At 43.8% G+C, this 14,331-nt stretch overlaps 1 pseudogene; it reads left to right on the top strand.

The window, feature by feature from the left end:
* Window positions 1-11,391: 11,391 nt before the first annotated feature.
* Window positions 11,392-12,446, top strand: LOC133243255 (sorbitol dehydrogenase-like; annotated as a pseudogene).
* Window positions 12,447-14,331: the final 1,885 nt, after the last annotated feature.

Raw genomic sequence — 14,331 nt, 5'->3', positions numbered from 1 at the left:
TCAGTCTTTGTGAGGTCCCTGGGTCCTGGTGTGCACAAGGTTTGTTTGAGCCTTCTGAGTGTCTCTGGCAGGAATGGGGTTTGATTCTAAAGGTGAATTCACTCTCCAACCATCTTGCTGGGGCTTCTCCTTTGCCCTTGAACTGATCATAGCAAACACCCTCTTCCAACAACACAAGAGAAGACTCTACACATGGATATCACCAGATGGTCAACATCAAAATCAGACTGATTATATTCTTTGCAGCCAAAAATGGAGAAGCTCTATACAGTCAGCAAAAACAAGACTGGGAGCTGACTGTGACTCAGACCATGAAATCTTTATTGCAAAATTCAGACTTAAATTGAAAAAAGTAGGGAAAGCCACTAGACAATTAAGGTATGATTTAAATCAAATCCCTTACAATTATACAGTGAAAGTGACAAATATATTTAAGGGACTAGATCTGACAGACAGAGTGCCTGATGAACTATGGATGGAGGTTCAGGAGATTGTACAGGAGACAGGGATAAAGACCACCCCCAAGAAAAAGAAATGCAAAAAAGCAAAATGGTGATCTGAGGAGGCCTTACAAATAGCTGTGAAAAGAAGAAAAGCAAAAAGCAGAGGAGAATAGGAAAGATATACCCATTTGAATTCAGAGTTTCAAAGAATAGCAAGGAGAGATAAGAAAGCCTTCCTCAGCGATCAGTGCAAAGAAATAGAGGAAAACAATAGAATGGGAAAGACTAGAGATCTCTTCAAGAAAATTAGAAATGCCAAGGCAACATATAATGCAAAGATGGGCTCAATAAAAGACAGAAATGGTACAGACCTAACAGAAGCAGAAGACATTAAGGAGAAGTGGCAAGAATACACAGAAGAACTGTACAAAAAAAGATTTTCATGATCGAGATAATCACGATGGTGTGATCACTCACCTAGAGCCAGACATCCTGGAATGTAAAATCAAGTGGACCTTAGGAAGCATGACTATGAACAAAGCTAGTGGAAGTGATGGAATTCCAGTTGAGCTATTTCAAATCCTGAAAGATGATGCTGTGAAAGTGCTGCACTCAATATGCCAGCAAATTTGGAAAACTCAGCAGTGGCCACAGGACTGGAAAAGGTCAGTTTTCATTCCAATCCCAAAGAAAGGCAATGCCAAAGAATGCTCGAACTACTGCACAATTGCACTCATTCACACGCTAGTAAAGTAATGCTCAAAATTCTCCAAGCCAGGCTTCAGCAATACATGAACCGTGAACTTCCTGATGTTCAAGCTGGTTTTAGAGAAGGCAGAGGAACCAGAGATCAAATTGCCAACATCCGCTGGATCATTGAAAAAGCAAGAGAGTTCCAGAAAAACATCTATTTCTGCTTTATTGACTATGCCAAAGCCTTTGACTGTATGGGATCACAGCAAACTGTGGACAATTCTGAAAGAGATGGGAATACCAGACCACCTGACCTGCCTCTTGAGAAACCTGTATGCAGATCAGGAAGCAATGGTTAGAACTGGACATGGAACAACACACTGGTTCCAAATAGGAAAAGGAGTATGTCAAGGCTGTATATTGTCAGCCTGCTTATTTAACTTATATGCAGAGTAGATCATGAGAAACACTGGGCTGGATGAAGCACAAGCTGGAATTAAGATTGCTGGGAGAAATATCAATAACCTCAGATATGCAGATGACACCACCCTTATGGCAGAAAGTGAAGAAGAACTAAAGAGTCTCTTGATGAAAGTGAAAGAGGAGAGTAAAAAAGTTGGCTTAAAGCTCAACATTCAGAAAACTGAGATCATGGCATCTGGTCCCATCACTTCATGGGAAATAGATGGGGAAACAGTGGAAATAGTGGCTGACTTTATTTTTCTGGGCTCCAAAATCACTGCAGATGGTGACTGCAGCCATGAAACTAAAAGATGCTTACTCCTTGGAAGGAAAGTTATGACCAACCTAGACAGCATATTGAAAAGCAGAGACATTACTTTGTCAACAAAGGTCCGTCTAGTCAAGGTTGTGGTTTTTCCAGTGGTCATGTATGGATGTGAGAGTTGGACTGTGAAGAAAGCTGAGTGCTGAAGAATTGATGCTTTTGAATTGTGGTGTTGGAGAAGACTCTTGAGAGTCCCTTGGACTGCAAGGAGATCCAGCCAGTCCATCCTAAAGGAGATCAGTCCTGGGTGTTCATTGGTAGGACTGATGTTGAAGCTGAAACTCCAATACTTTCATCACCTGATGCGAAGAGCTGACTCATTTGAAAAAACCCTGATGCTGGGAAAGATTGAGGGCAGGAGGAGAAGGGGACGACAGAGGATGAGATGGTTGGATGGCATCACTGACTCAATGGACATGGGTTTGGGTGAACTCTGGGAGTTTTGATGGACTGGGAGGCCTGGTTTGCTGTGGTTCATGGGGTCACAAAGAGTCAGACATGACTGAGTGACTGAACTAAACTGAACTGATATATGGATGTGAGAGTTGGACCATAAAGAAAGCTGAGCTCCCAAGAATTAATGCTTTTGAACCGTGGTTTTGGAGAAGACTCTTGAGAGTCCCTTGGACTTCGAGGAGATCGAACAAGTCAATCCTAAAGGAAATCAGTCCTGAATATTCATTGGAAGAACTGATGTTGAAGCTGAAGCTCCAATATTTTGCCCACCTGATGCGAAAAGCAGACTCATTGGAAATGACCCTGAGGCTGGGAAAATTGAAGGCAGGAAGAAAAGGGGACGACAGAGGATGAGATGATTGGATGGCATCACTGACTCGATGGACATGAGTTTGAGCGAGCTCCAGGAGTTGGTGATGGATAGGGAAGTCTGGCATGCTGCAGTCCATGGGTTCACAAAGAATTTCAAATGAAGCAACCGACAAACAACTAATCTCAAAAATATACAAGCAACTCCTACAGCTCAACTCCAGAAAAATAAACGACCCAATCAAAAAATGGGCCAAAGAACTAAATAGACATTTCTCCAAAAAAGACATACAGATGGCTAACAAACACATGAAAAGATGCTCAACATCACTCATTATCAGAGAAATGCAAATCAAAACCACTATGAGGTACCATTTCACACCAGTCAGAATGGCTGCGATCCAAAAGTCTACAAATAATAAATGCTGGAGAGGGTGTGGAGAAAAGGGAACCCTCTTACACTGTTGGTGGGAATGCAAACTAGTACAGCCACTATGGAGAACAGTGTGGAGATTCCTTAAAAAACTGGAAATAGAACTGCCTTATGATCCAGCAACCCCACTGCTGGGCATACACACTGAGGAAACCAGAAGGGAAAGAGACACGTGTACCCCAATGTTCATCGCAGCACTGTTTATAATAGCCAAGACGTGGAAGCAACCTAGATGTCCATCAGCAGATGAATGGATAAGAAAGCTGTGGTACATATACACAATGGAGTATTACTCAGCCATTAAAAAGAATACATTTGAATCAGTTCTAATGAGGTGGATGAAACTGGAGCCTATTATACAGAGTGAAGTAAGCCAGAAGGAAAAACATAAATACAGTATACTAATGCATATATATGGAATTTAGAAAGATGGTAACAATAACCCGGTGTACGAGACAGCAAAAGAGACACTGATGTATAGAACAGTCTTATGGACTCTGTGGGAGAGGGAGAGGGTGGGAAGATGTGGGAGAATGGCAATGAAACATGTAAAATATCATGTAGGAAACGAGTTGCCAGTCCAGTTTCGATGCATGATGCTGGATGCTTGGGGCTGGTGCACTGGGACGACCCAGAGGGATGGTATGGGGAGGGAGGAGGGAGGAGGGTTCGGGATGGGGAACACATGTATACCTGTGGTGGATTCATTTTGATATTTGGCAAAACTAATACAATTATGTAAAGTTTAAAAATAAAATAAAATTGGAAGAATAAAAAAATAAAAAAATAAAATAACTGCAAAAAAAAAAAGAATTTCAGACATGACTGAGCGACTAAAATGAGAACTGAGTGGATATAAGAAAATCTCTCATTGTGGTTTAGATTTGCATTTCCCCTACGATGAATAATGTTGAAAATCTTTTCATATGCTTCTTGGGTATTTGCATATCTTCCTTGGAGAAGTCATGGTTTCATTTTGATTCTCCAAGAGGTGTGGGAAGCATTGTGTGGCAGGTAGGGCCATCTGGAATAGAAATAGTAACGCTGATAATCCATATTAAATATCCACTAAGCCCTTTGACCACATTACAGAATTAAAGAGCTTAATTTATAGGAAAAAGAAAATCCATTTTTCTAATGGCAACAAAAATTGTTCTATTCATGTGGCCTTAGCTGAGAATGAAGAAGAACTATTTAATGGGGGAAGCTTGTTTAGCAGGAAGAACAACTTACTCATCCCTAAGCCTCAAAATTCCAGAACATCTTATTGGAACCCAGATTCTGCCAGGATCATTCGTGTGCACCCTTGTGTATGTTGGAATAACAGCAAAAGTCTATCATAAATGTGCACCTTATTTCTTTATTTCTCAACTTAATTGGGTGCATTCCACTGTGCTTTAGTTGACCCTAGAGAAACTTTTTCCTCTATGTTTGGAAAAAAATTCACGTATTTCTCTTCACTGAAAATGAACTCTTATCAGAGAATAGTTTGAATATACATTTCTTCTATACTAGATTATTGCATCAGGATTCCCTTAGGAGGATTTGCAGTATTGCTATCAGAGGCCTAAGGTTGAGATGACTACCCATCCCTGGAAGGGCTCTGGATAACCTGATAAATTCAGACATTTGGAAATACTTGGTCAGCAGTCTGTGACAAACAGGGAAGGCAAAGGAAAACAGAACTCCAAAAGTCATCAATCTAAATTAATTAACCCAGTGACATTGTCATAGAATTTTAGCTCCACTGCAGAAACCAAGTGAATTCAGGTAGGTAAGCTTTTTTTGTTGTGGGATGTTTATTTACAATGAACTGCAGAAGAGGGTTAATCTAATGGGATGCAGGACTGCATTGGAGGTGAAATGCTTTGTGACCAACATCCATTTGAGGTATCAATTAACTTTTAATTCTCAGAAGGAAACAAAAGCAGCCCTGCACAAAGACTAAATTGGGGGTGGTATAAGGGGCACAGAGCTCATGGAAACTCGAGCCTGCTACCTTTTTTGTAGCAGGGAAAGGCCTCCTTATCTAACACAAAGGGGCTGAAGAGTAGGGAGGGAGAAGGGTGAATTGGTGTGTGGCCTGTTAACTCAATGATGTTTCTAAAGCCTGAATGGAAGAGTCAAAGCCACCCAAGTCAAAACAGCACTAAGTCAATAGCTTGGCTGAGACATCATGACCTGAATGGAAATGCAAATGGTTCAGTCCAGTAACGGCTTTGGGTGTCACTTGGTCCACCAGCTCTTCCTTCCGTAGAACCTTTTCTGCTGCCCACAGAGGAGCAAATCACCTTTTTAGATACTGGATCCCAACTCCAGGGAAAACCCAGTATGTGCCAAACCAAATTAAGAGAGCACAAAAATTATAGGGTGGTAATTCCCAATTAAAAACAGAATATTTACAGCACTCAAGGTTTCCCTAGAGTCCTTTTAAACCACGAGCCATGTGATTTTGAAAAAGTGACAGCTGTGGCTCTACAGAGGCATCTCACGTCCAACAGGGAAGAAAATTCTCTCCATAAAGTACTGTTGTGGACATATTCGGCTTCCGACCACCAGACAACACAGGAGTATATAATTAGTTTGTTTTCCAAAGAGGGAACCACCTCATGCTTTTCTTCAAATTCAATCAAAACATACACGTTCTAAATAGAAACACGTTCATTCGAAACCCCTTTGCCTGAGCAGCTGTCTGGGCCAGGCCTGGTCGAAGAGCCTCATTGTATTCATCTCTGCACTCCAGCCAGTAAATGCTCGGCTTTGTTCCCCCCACCAGCAGAGGCAGTCAGGCTGTGTCAATGGGCTCAGCGGCCCTAATGATGGGAGGCAGGTGTCCTCAGAGCCTGCCCAGGTGAGGGGGTCAGCCTGGGTAGCATGACTCGCTCACTTGTCCTCAGTTTACAAAGCTATCTTCCCCACCCGCCCCCAGTCAATTAATTACTGCCATCAGCGTGCTTACCCCTCACAAGTGAAAGGAGTATACTCAGGCCTGCTTGGGACTTTTGCAACTATTCAAGAGCTCTGAAGACAACCGAGAGCCACTCTTTTCCAAAGGAGGTGGGGTGGTGAAGCTCTCTCCAACAACTCTATAACATGAAATCATAACAATATGAAAGAAATAAGCAGCTGCTCAAGCCTTATGACATAGTTGCTGACAGCACCAAGGTGGCCTCTGGGCAAATGCCCATCAGGACAAACAGACTCATATTCTCAAGTTCCCCCCAAAAAAGTGAAGGCCGTGTTCTTGTCCTTAGTTAATTTAAAAATGTCCATGCAGGAGATGAGCCAAGTAGACAGAGTAAGAATCACCTCTTATGCTTGTGCATTCTCAAGGCCCCAATCTGCACCTCCTCTCATTTTGTCTTCCACAGTCCAGGGAGGTAGGCAAGGTGAGAAACCACAGCCTCACATAACAGATGAGGAAAGCAAGTTCAGAGAGGTTAAGGGATGTGCCCGTAGTCACACAGCTAATCAGCACAAGAACTAGGGCCAGAACCCAGGCATAAAAGCAAATAGAGCTGAAGCCGAAGCTAGAGTTGGAGTTGCAGAGGTGGTCTTGCAAGGTCCAGGGGAGTGCAGCTTGGTTAGTCAGGGCAAGCTCTGCCGGGAAGGAAACTGGCTTCTGATGGCCTGGAAGGGAGACTGAGTTCTTCTGTACAAAGAGCTCACCACTGGCATTGGAACCCAATTTGTGATGCTCTGTTTATTCTGCCTACATGGGATTTTAGTGTTTCTAAAAAAGACCTCGCAGGATCCCAGAGGTTCTCCTGTATGCAGAGATTCTGCCTAATAACAGTTTCTGAACTCCTGCACAGGGAGCCCTCTCTTCAAGAGTCACCAAATATCACCTGTCTGCTGGCTTCAGGGTCCATTTGAGTAGGCATTATATTATTATAACCTGCCTTAATTCTAGGAGGCTGAATTAGTGTCCAGGCAATCTTGCCTAATGTGGGATCATTTTATTTTAGGTTCTCTCTCTCTCTTTTTTTTGGTCTGTGCCTGGGCATGCAGGATCTTAGTTCCCTGACCAGAGATCGAACCAGCACTCCCTGCAGAGGCAACACAGAGTCTTAACCACTAGACTACCAGAGAAGTCCCAGGTGAGATAATTTTTCACCAAAGTGGCATCTGTCCAAGGCACTGAGAGGAAACAGCTGTCTCTCTGCAGCCTAATGACTAAGAGTCAGTCAGTTTCTGGGTTCAAATCCCAGCTTGGCCATTCGCCATCTCTGTGACCTGGGGCCAATGATTTAAATCTCTCTGAGGCTCAGTTGACTGATCTGTATAAGGGTGAAAGTGTTAGTCACTCAGTCGTGTCCAACTCTTTGTGACCCCATGGAATATAGCCTGCCAGGCTCCTCTGTCATGGAATTCCCCAGGCAAGAATACTGGAGTGGGTATCTCTTCCCTCCTCCAGGGGATCTTCCCAACCCAAGGATCGAACCCAGCTCTCTCACATTGCCAGCAGATTCTTTACCATCTGAGCCACCAGGGAAGTATGAAAGTGAGTCGTTCAGTCGTGTCCAACTCTTTGCGACCCCATGGACTATACAGTCCATGATATTCTCCAAGCCAGAATACTGGAGTGAGTAGCCTTTCCCTTCTCCAGGGGATCTTCCCAACGCAGGGATCAAACCCAGGTCTCCCACATTGCAGGCAGATTCTTTACCAGCTGAGCCACAAGGGAAGCCGCTGTTGGGGTTAATAATGAAGATTAAGTTAGATTATGCACAAAAATCAGTCTAGTGCCTGGTGTACAAGGTATACTTATTATATTTCAGCTGTTAAAATTATTATTTTTCTTGCTTTGACATTTAAATGTGCTGCTGCTGCTGCTGCTAAGTCACTTCAGTCGTGTCCAACTCTGTGTGACCCCATAGACAGCAGCCCACCAGGCTCCCCCGTCCCTGGGATTCTCCAGGCAAGAACACTGGAGTGGGTTGCCATTTCCTCCTCCAATGCATGAAAGTGAAAAGTGAAAGTGAAGTCGCTCAGCCGTGTCCGACCCTCAGTGACCCCATGGACCGCAGCCTACCAGGCTCCTCTGTCCATGGGATTTTCCAGCCAGGAGTACTGGAGTGGGGTGCCATCGCCTTCTATCAACTGTTAAATGGTGAACACAGTATCTGACACAAGGTAAGTGCTATGCTATTGTTACCTTCCATAATCATAATGTAGTATTATTATATATAATACATTATATTATGTAGTAATAGCATTATTAGTGTCTCACTCTGCTCCCCTCCTCATGTCTTATCCTGCAATCAAACTCATCTCCCACTTCTGTGCCTTTGCATGTGCTTTGCCCTTTAATTGGACGGAACTCCCATTTTTGGTTTTGTCTAATAACTTGGTTTCTCTTTCAAGACTCAAATCAGGAGGCATGTCTTCCAGGAAGTTTCTGAAAACTCCCAAGGATGAGATTGCTGCCCCATGACACCCTGTGTGCTTCCCCCACAACAGCACCCACCACACTCTCATAACCCCTGGTCTACACTAGACTGTGTGCTTTTTGGGGACAAGCACTCTTTTGTATATCCTGCATCCCTCTCTGCCTAACACCTAGCAGAGGGTAGACCTACATACATTTGTTGAAGAAATGATTCATGACGGCAATGACAATCATGATTATAATTACCAATAACAATGCAGCCTATGAAGAATCTGTGAAAACATATTTAACAGCAGCAGTACCATGTCTACAAATACCATCTTTGCTGGATGAAGGTGCTGTTGTGGTGCTGTGGAGGGTGTGCACAAAGAGCTCTACCTGTTCTGTAACTCCCCCTTTCCTGTGGCCCATAGCTCCTCTCAAGCTACCTGAACAAAATCTGAACACCACCAAGGATGACTGACTGAGGCAAGACCCAAGGGACCACCCTCCATTGTGTCCCTTTTCCCCCATGGCATTTCCACACGGAACATCCTTTCTGTTACAGGAATATTCCTGAATCACATATTCCACAGGTAGCTATGGTCCTATGGAAGACCACTGCATTTGGAGCCAGAAGCCCTGGACTCAAAGCACTGCTCTGCCTCTTACCTGGGGGCACTTACTAACATATGGCAGGGGGCATCTTCCTCTACAGGTGCTGTGGTCAGAATGATTTAACTGGTGAACTAGTTTGTAAAAAATAAATAAGTAACAATGTGGCCCACCATTTAGTCTGGGGAAAAATACTCAAGGACCCCAAGATAAAGGCTATACAGTGACAAACTTTATTTTCTTGGGCTCCAAAATCACAGTAAATGGTAACTGCAGCCACAAAAGAAGCTTGCTCCTTGGAAGAAAAGCCATGATGAAGCTAAATAGTGTATTAAAAAGCAGAGACATCATTTTGCCGACAAGAGTCTATATGCTCAAAGCTATGGTTTCTCCAATAGTCATGTACAGATGTGAGAGTTGGACCATAAAGAAGGCTGAGTACTGAAGAATTGATGCTTTCAAACTGTGGTGTTGGAAAAGACTCTTGAGAGTCCCTTGGACTGCAAGGAGATCAAACCAGTCCATCCTAAAAGGAAATCAACCCTGAATATTCATTGGAAGGAAGCTGAAGCTTCAATACTTTGGCTACCTGATGAGAAGAGCTGACTCATCGGAAAAGACCCTGATGCTCGGAAAAGATTGAAGGCAGGAGGAGAAGGGGATGACAGAGGATGAAATGGCTGGATGGCACCACCGACTCAATGGACATGAGTTTGAGCAAATTTTGGGAGATAGTGAATGACAAGGAAGCCTGGCACACTGCAGTCCATGGGATCACAAAGAGTCAGACATGAATAACAACAACAAAGTCCAGCTCTGGAAGGAAAAGGGGTGCACATGTTTACTTCCTGACTCCTTAGCATGTGCTCCACCGTCTCCTCCCCTGGCAGCAGCATTGGTAAAACCTAACCTGTTACCCTGGACTAAGGGACAGGTGAACCAAATCAAAGAGGTCTCCAGAACAACAGAGCCACATGATCTTAAGTTAGCTGAACTTGGGTAGCCCAGTTGATCAGAGTCAGGCAGTCACCACTCTGAGATTCAAGAATTAAGAATGGCTTCAGCACTCCTGGCAGTCAGCTCAAGTCGTGCCTCATGAGTCTGGAGCTCTTCCCTCTGCCCCTGGAAAATTACCTCAGCAAACATTTCTTTTTTTTCAACCATGCCTTAGAGCATGTGGGATCTTACTTCCCCGACCAGGGATTGAACCTGTGCCTCCTGCATTGGGAATATGGAACCTTAATCAATGGACCACCAGGGAAGGCCCCCAGCAAGCACTTCCTGAGGCCTGCTAATCTGAACCTCAGCAGCAATCATTTGCCAAGTGCCAAGGACTCTACACAGCTCTCATCCTTACAACTCATTCTTACTCTTCATCTTATGTATGAGATCGCTAAGACTTAAGTAACTTGCCCAAGGTCACAGAGCCAGTCAAAATCAAGGAGAGATTTCCAATCTGAAGCTACTGAAGCTGGGAGTCAGCTTTACTGATGCTAAAGCCCCCATTTGTAGCTGTGCAACCATACTATCAGCTAAGTCCCTAAGTATCAAAGACTGGAAAGGGTACACATATGAGTGAGGCTGTGGCTTTTTTTCTCCAAGAGCTCCTGGTCTAAAAGAACATATAGACACATTGAAAGATAACAGTGATCAGTGCTAGGATAGAGTTCATAAAACAGGATCTGATCCCAGAGAATGGAATAATGAAGTGCAGCTGGCAGGAATTTAGAAAGAGTCTCAAAAGCTGGCCTTCTCCCTTAGTTGTAAATCCAACTGATTTCATTCTTATTCAACCTCTTTTCCCACTTGATTTCTCTCCCTTCCTTTAGTATCTGTCCTTCCTGAAGCTGAATGAAGTGGGCATAAAATCCTTAAGCCACATGTCCCCTCACCGTTGTCCCTGGCACCTTCCCTGCTACATTCCACTCATTGTTGGTGAGCAGATTTAAAAAAGATGACTTTTAAGATTCCTTCTGATCCTTAGAGTTGAAAATTCTCTGAGCAATGTGCTCCAAAGCAGAGAGATTCTCAAGAGCCAACTGCAGAAATTAGCAAAGATCTACTCAACACAACCATGAATTCACCTTGAAAAATTCTGAATTGCTTCCCTATTTTATATACTGTGGGATCCCCAGCTAGAGTTGCCAACAGCTTTCTCTTGGTTTTTAAACTGGATTCAACCACTTTCACAATTTAAAATCTGGGAGAACCCTCCAGGGGCTGCAAACTAAACCATCTCACGAACAGCAGACAGCAGCCCTGACCGGAAAGGAGGGAGGGACAAACATGGCGGCAGCCAAGCCTGACGACCTCTGCTTGGTGGTGCATGGACCCAGAGACCTGCACTTGGAGTACTATCCTATCCCTAAACCAGGCCCAAATGAGGTGCTACTGAAGATACATCCTGTCGGAATTTGTAGTTCAGATGTCCATGGCCGGCAGCATGGTCGAATCAGAAATTTTGTTGTGAAAAAGCCAATGGTGCTAGGGCATAAAGCTTTGAGAACAGTCATAAAAGTGGAATCATCGGTCAAGCACTTATAACCAGGTGATCATGTTGACATTGAGCTTGGAGCTCCTTGAGAAACTTGATGAACTCTGCAAGACTGGCCGATACAATCTGTCACCAACCATCTTCTTCTGTTTCATGCCGCCCGATGATGGGAACCTCTGCCAGTTCTACAAGCACAAGGCTAATTTCTGCTACAAGTTTCCTGACAATGTCACCTTTGAGGAAGGGGCCCTGGTTGAGCCACTGTCTGTGGGGATTCATGCCTGCCGGCAAACTGGAAACAAGGTCCTTGTGTGTGGAGCTGGGCCAGATGGACTGGTCAGTTCCTCACAGCCAAGGCGATGGGTGCAGCTCAAATGGTGGTGACTGATCTGTCAGCCTCTCGGTTGTCTAAAGCCAAGGAAGTTGGGGCTGATTTCATCCTCCGGACTCCAATGAGAGCCCTCAGGAAATAGCCAAGAAAGCAGAAGGTCTTCTGGGCAGCAAGCTGGAAGTCACCATCAAGTGCACAGGAGCAGAGACCTCCATCCAGGCAGATATCTACCAGACTCATCCTGGTGGGCTGGTGCTGGTGGTGCTGGGCTCTGAGATGACCAGTGGGCCCTTCGTGCATGCAGCCACCTGGAAGGTGGATATCAAGGGCATTTCGCTACTGCAAAATGTGGCCAATGGTTATTTCAACACTTGCATCCAAGTTTGTGAATGTAAAGCCCTTGGTCACCCATCGGTTTCCTATGGTGAAAGCTCTGGGGGCTTTTGAAACCTCCAAAAAGGGTTTGGGGTTGAAAGTCATGATCAAGTATGACCCCAATGACCAGAATCCATGATGCGAATTGGGCTCTGTCCTTGTGCCCACTCTCAGCATCTTGGGGCTAAGTGTTTGGCTGGGCAGTGTGAAAGTTTCTTTTGAACAGTAAGAATAATTAATAATTGTGTGTGTGCTCAGTCATATCTGACTCTTGCCAACCCCACGAACTGTAGCCCACCAAGCTCCTCTGTCCATAGGATTTTCCAGGCAAGAATACTGGAGTGGGTTGCCATTTCCTTCTCCAATAATAGTTAAATAATTAATAAAATTATCAAATAATAAAAATAAATAATTGATTCATTGTAAATAGAGAGCTTTACACAGGGGAGCTTGTGTGCCTTAAACATACAAGTAAGGAGAATTTGGGGGAACTTGTAGCCAGAACGACCTGTTTATGCTGATCAGAGTTCAGCAAGTAGAGCAGAGCTTGGCAAGCAGGTGCAGGGAACTCTCCTTCCTCCTACAGTGCCTGGAAGTTGAGTGAGGAAAGAAATCTGCCCCTTGGGTTCCTGCTTCTATTGTGACTGTGGCCAGATGGAGGATGGGAGCTCAGGTATGAAGAGACCTTTTACAACTTTATCAAGACTTAACTGAGCTTCCCTAGTGGCTCAGGTGGTAAAGAGCCACCTGATAAAGAATCTGCCTGCAATACAGGAGACCTGGGTTCAATCCCCGGGTTGGGAAGATTCCCTGGAGGAAGATATGACAACCCACTCCAGTATTCTTGCCTGGAGCATTCTATGGACAAAGAAGCCTGGTGGGCTACAGCCCATGGGTTCGCAAAAAGTCGGACACAACTGAGTAACTAAGCACACTCAGCACAACTGGCCCAGAACCTGATTTTCACAAAAGTCTGCAGCTCAGGGTTGGGGGTGAAAGGTTGTGAACAGTTTGCCTTTAAAGCACGGTGCTTCTAGACAAAAGTACTATTTGATTGGATGATAAAATGAGAATACAGGACTTACCCTCCTGGGTCTAGGATAATTTAAAAACCAAACAAAACTGAAATCCCATGTGAAATTTAAAAAAAAATGTGGGTTAGAATCTTACAAATGGAAAGCCCTCTTTATTTTCAAATGCAAATCTGATTCAAATCAAGGCCAAAAGTTTAAACAGTGATTTAGAAATCAACCCTTGAGTTCAAAGCTGATTTTAAGTGTAGCAAAATGTCTTTGCTCTTGTCCAGCCCTCAGGTTTCTACTGTAGTCCTGCAATCAGCACTGGAAATGGAGACCCAGAGGTGACAACCTTTTCACTCTCTTCCAGAACCTCCCTATCTCTCTACCATGTTAGCAACAGAATTGTCAACAACTAGATAATGATTATCTAATTCTAAAATGTTATCTAACTCCAGTAATAGGATTAAAGATAATTCAGTCTGTCCAGCTTTAGGATTCCAGCCACATGTTAACCCCTAGCAAACTCCATTGGCCAGTGGCCATTTCCATGAGCTGTTCTCTCATTTAAAATAGCACTATCCCCAGAGCAACAGAAGAAAAAATGAGATCCATTGGATCTTGTCAAATTTTAAAATCTTTTGTGCTTCTAAGAATACCATCAAGAAACTGAAAAGACAAACCACAGAATGGGAAAATCTATTTACAAATCATATGTCTAATAAGGGGCTTCCCTGGTGGCTCAGATGGTAAACAATCTGCCTGCAATGAGGGAGACCCAGGTTTGATTCCTGGGTTGGGAAGATCCCCTGGGGAAGGGATCTAGTATACAGATCTGTCTAGTATACAGACCTGTCTAATAAGGATCTAGTATATGGAATGTATAAAGAATTCTTAGAACTTAATAACAAAACAGACAGCCCAATTGAAAATGGGCAAAAAAATCTGATTAGACATTTTTCCAAAGAAGATAAATGGCCATTAAACACATGGAGAAGTCCAACATCA

Source organism: Bos javanicus, chromosome X (genome assembly GCF_032452875.1).
Source record: "Bos javanicus breed banteng chromosome X, ARS-OSU_banteng_1.0, whole genome shotgun sequence".
In the NCBI taxonomy this organism is placed as follows: Eukaryota; Metazoa; Chordata; class Mammalia; order Artiodactyla; family Bovidae; genus Bos; species Bos javanicus.
This window is presented reverse-complemented; position numbering and strand designations above follow the sequence as displayed.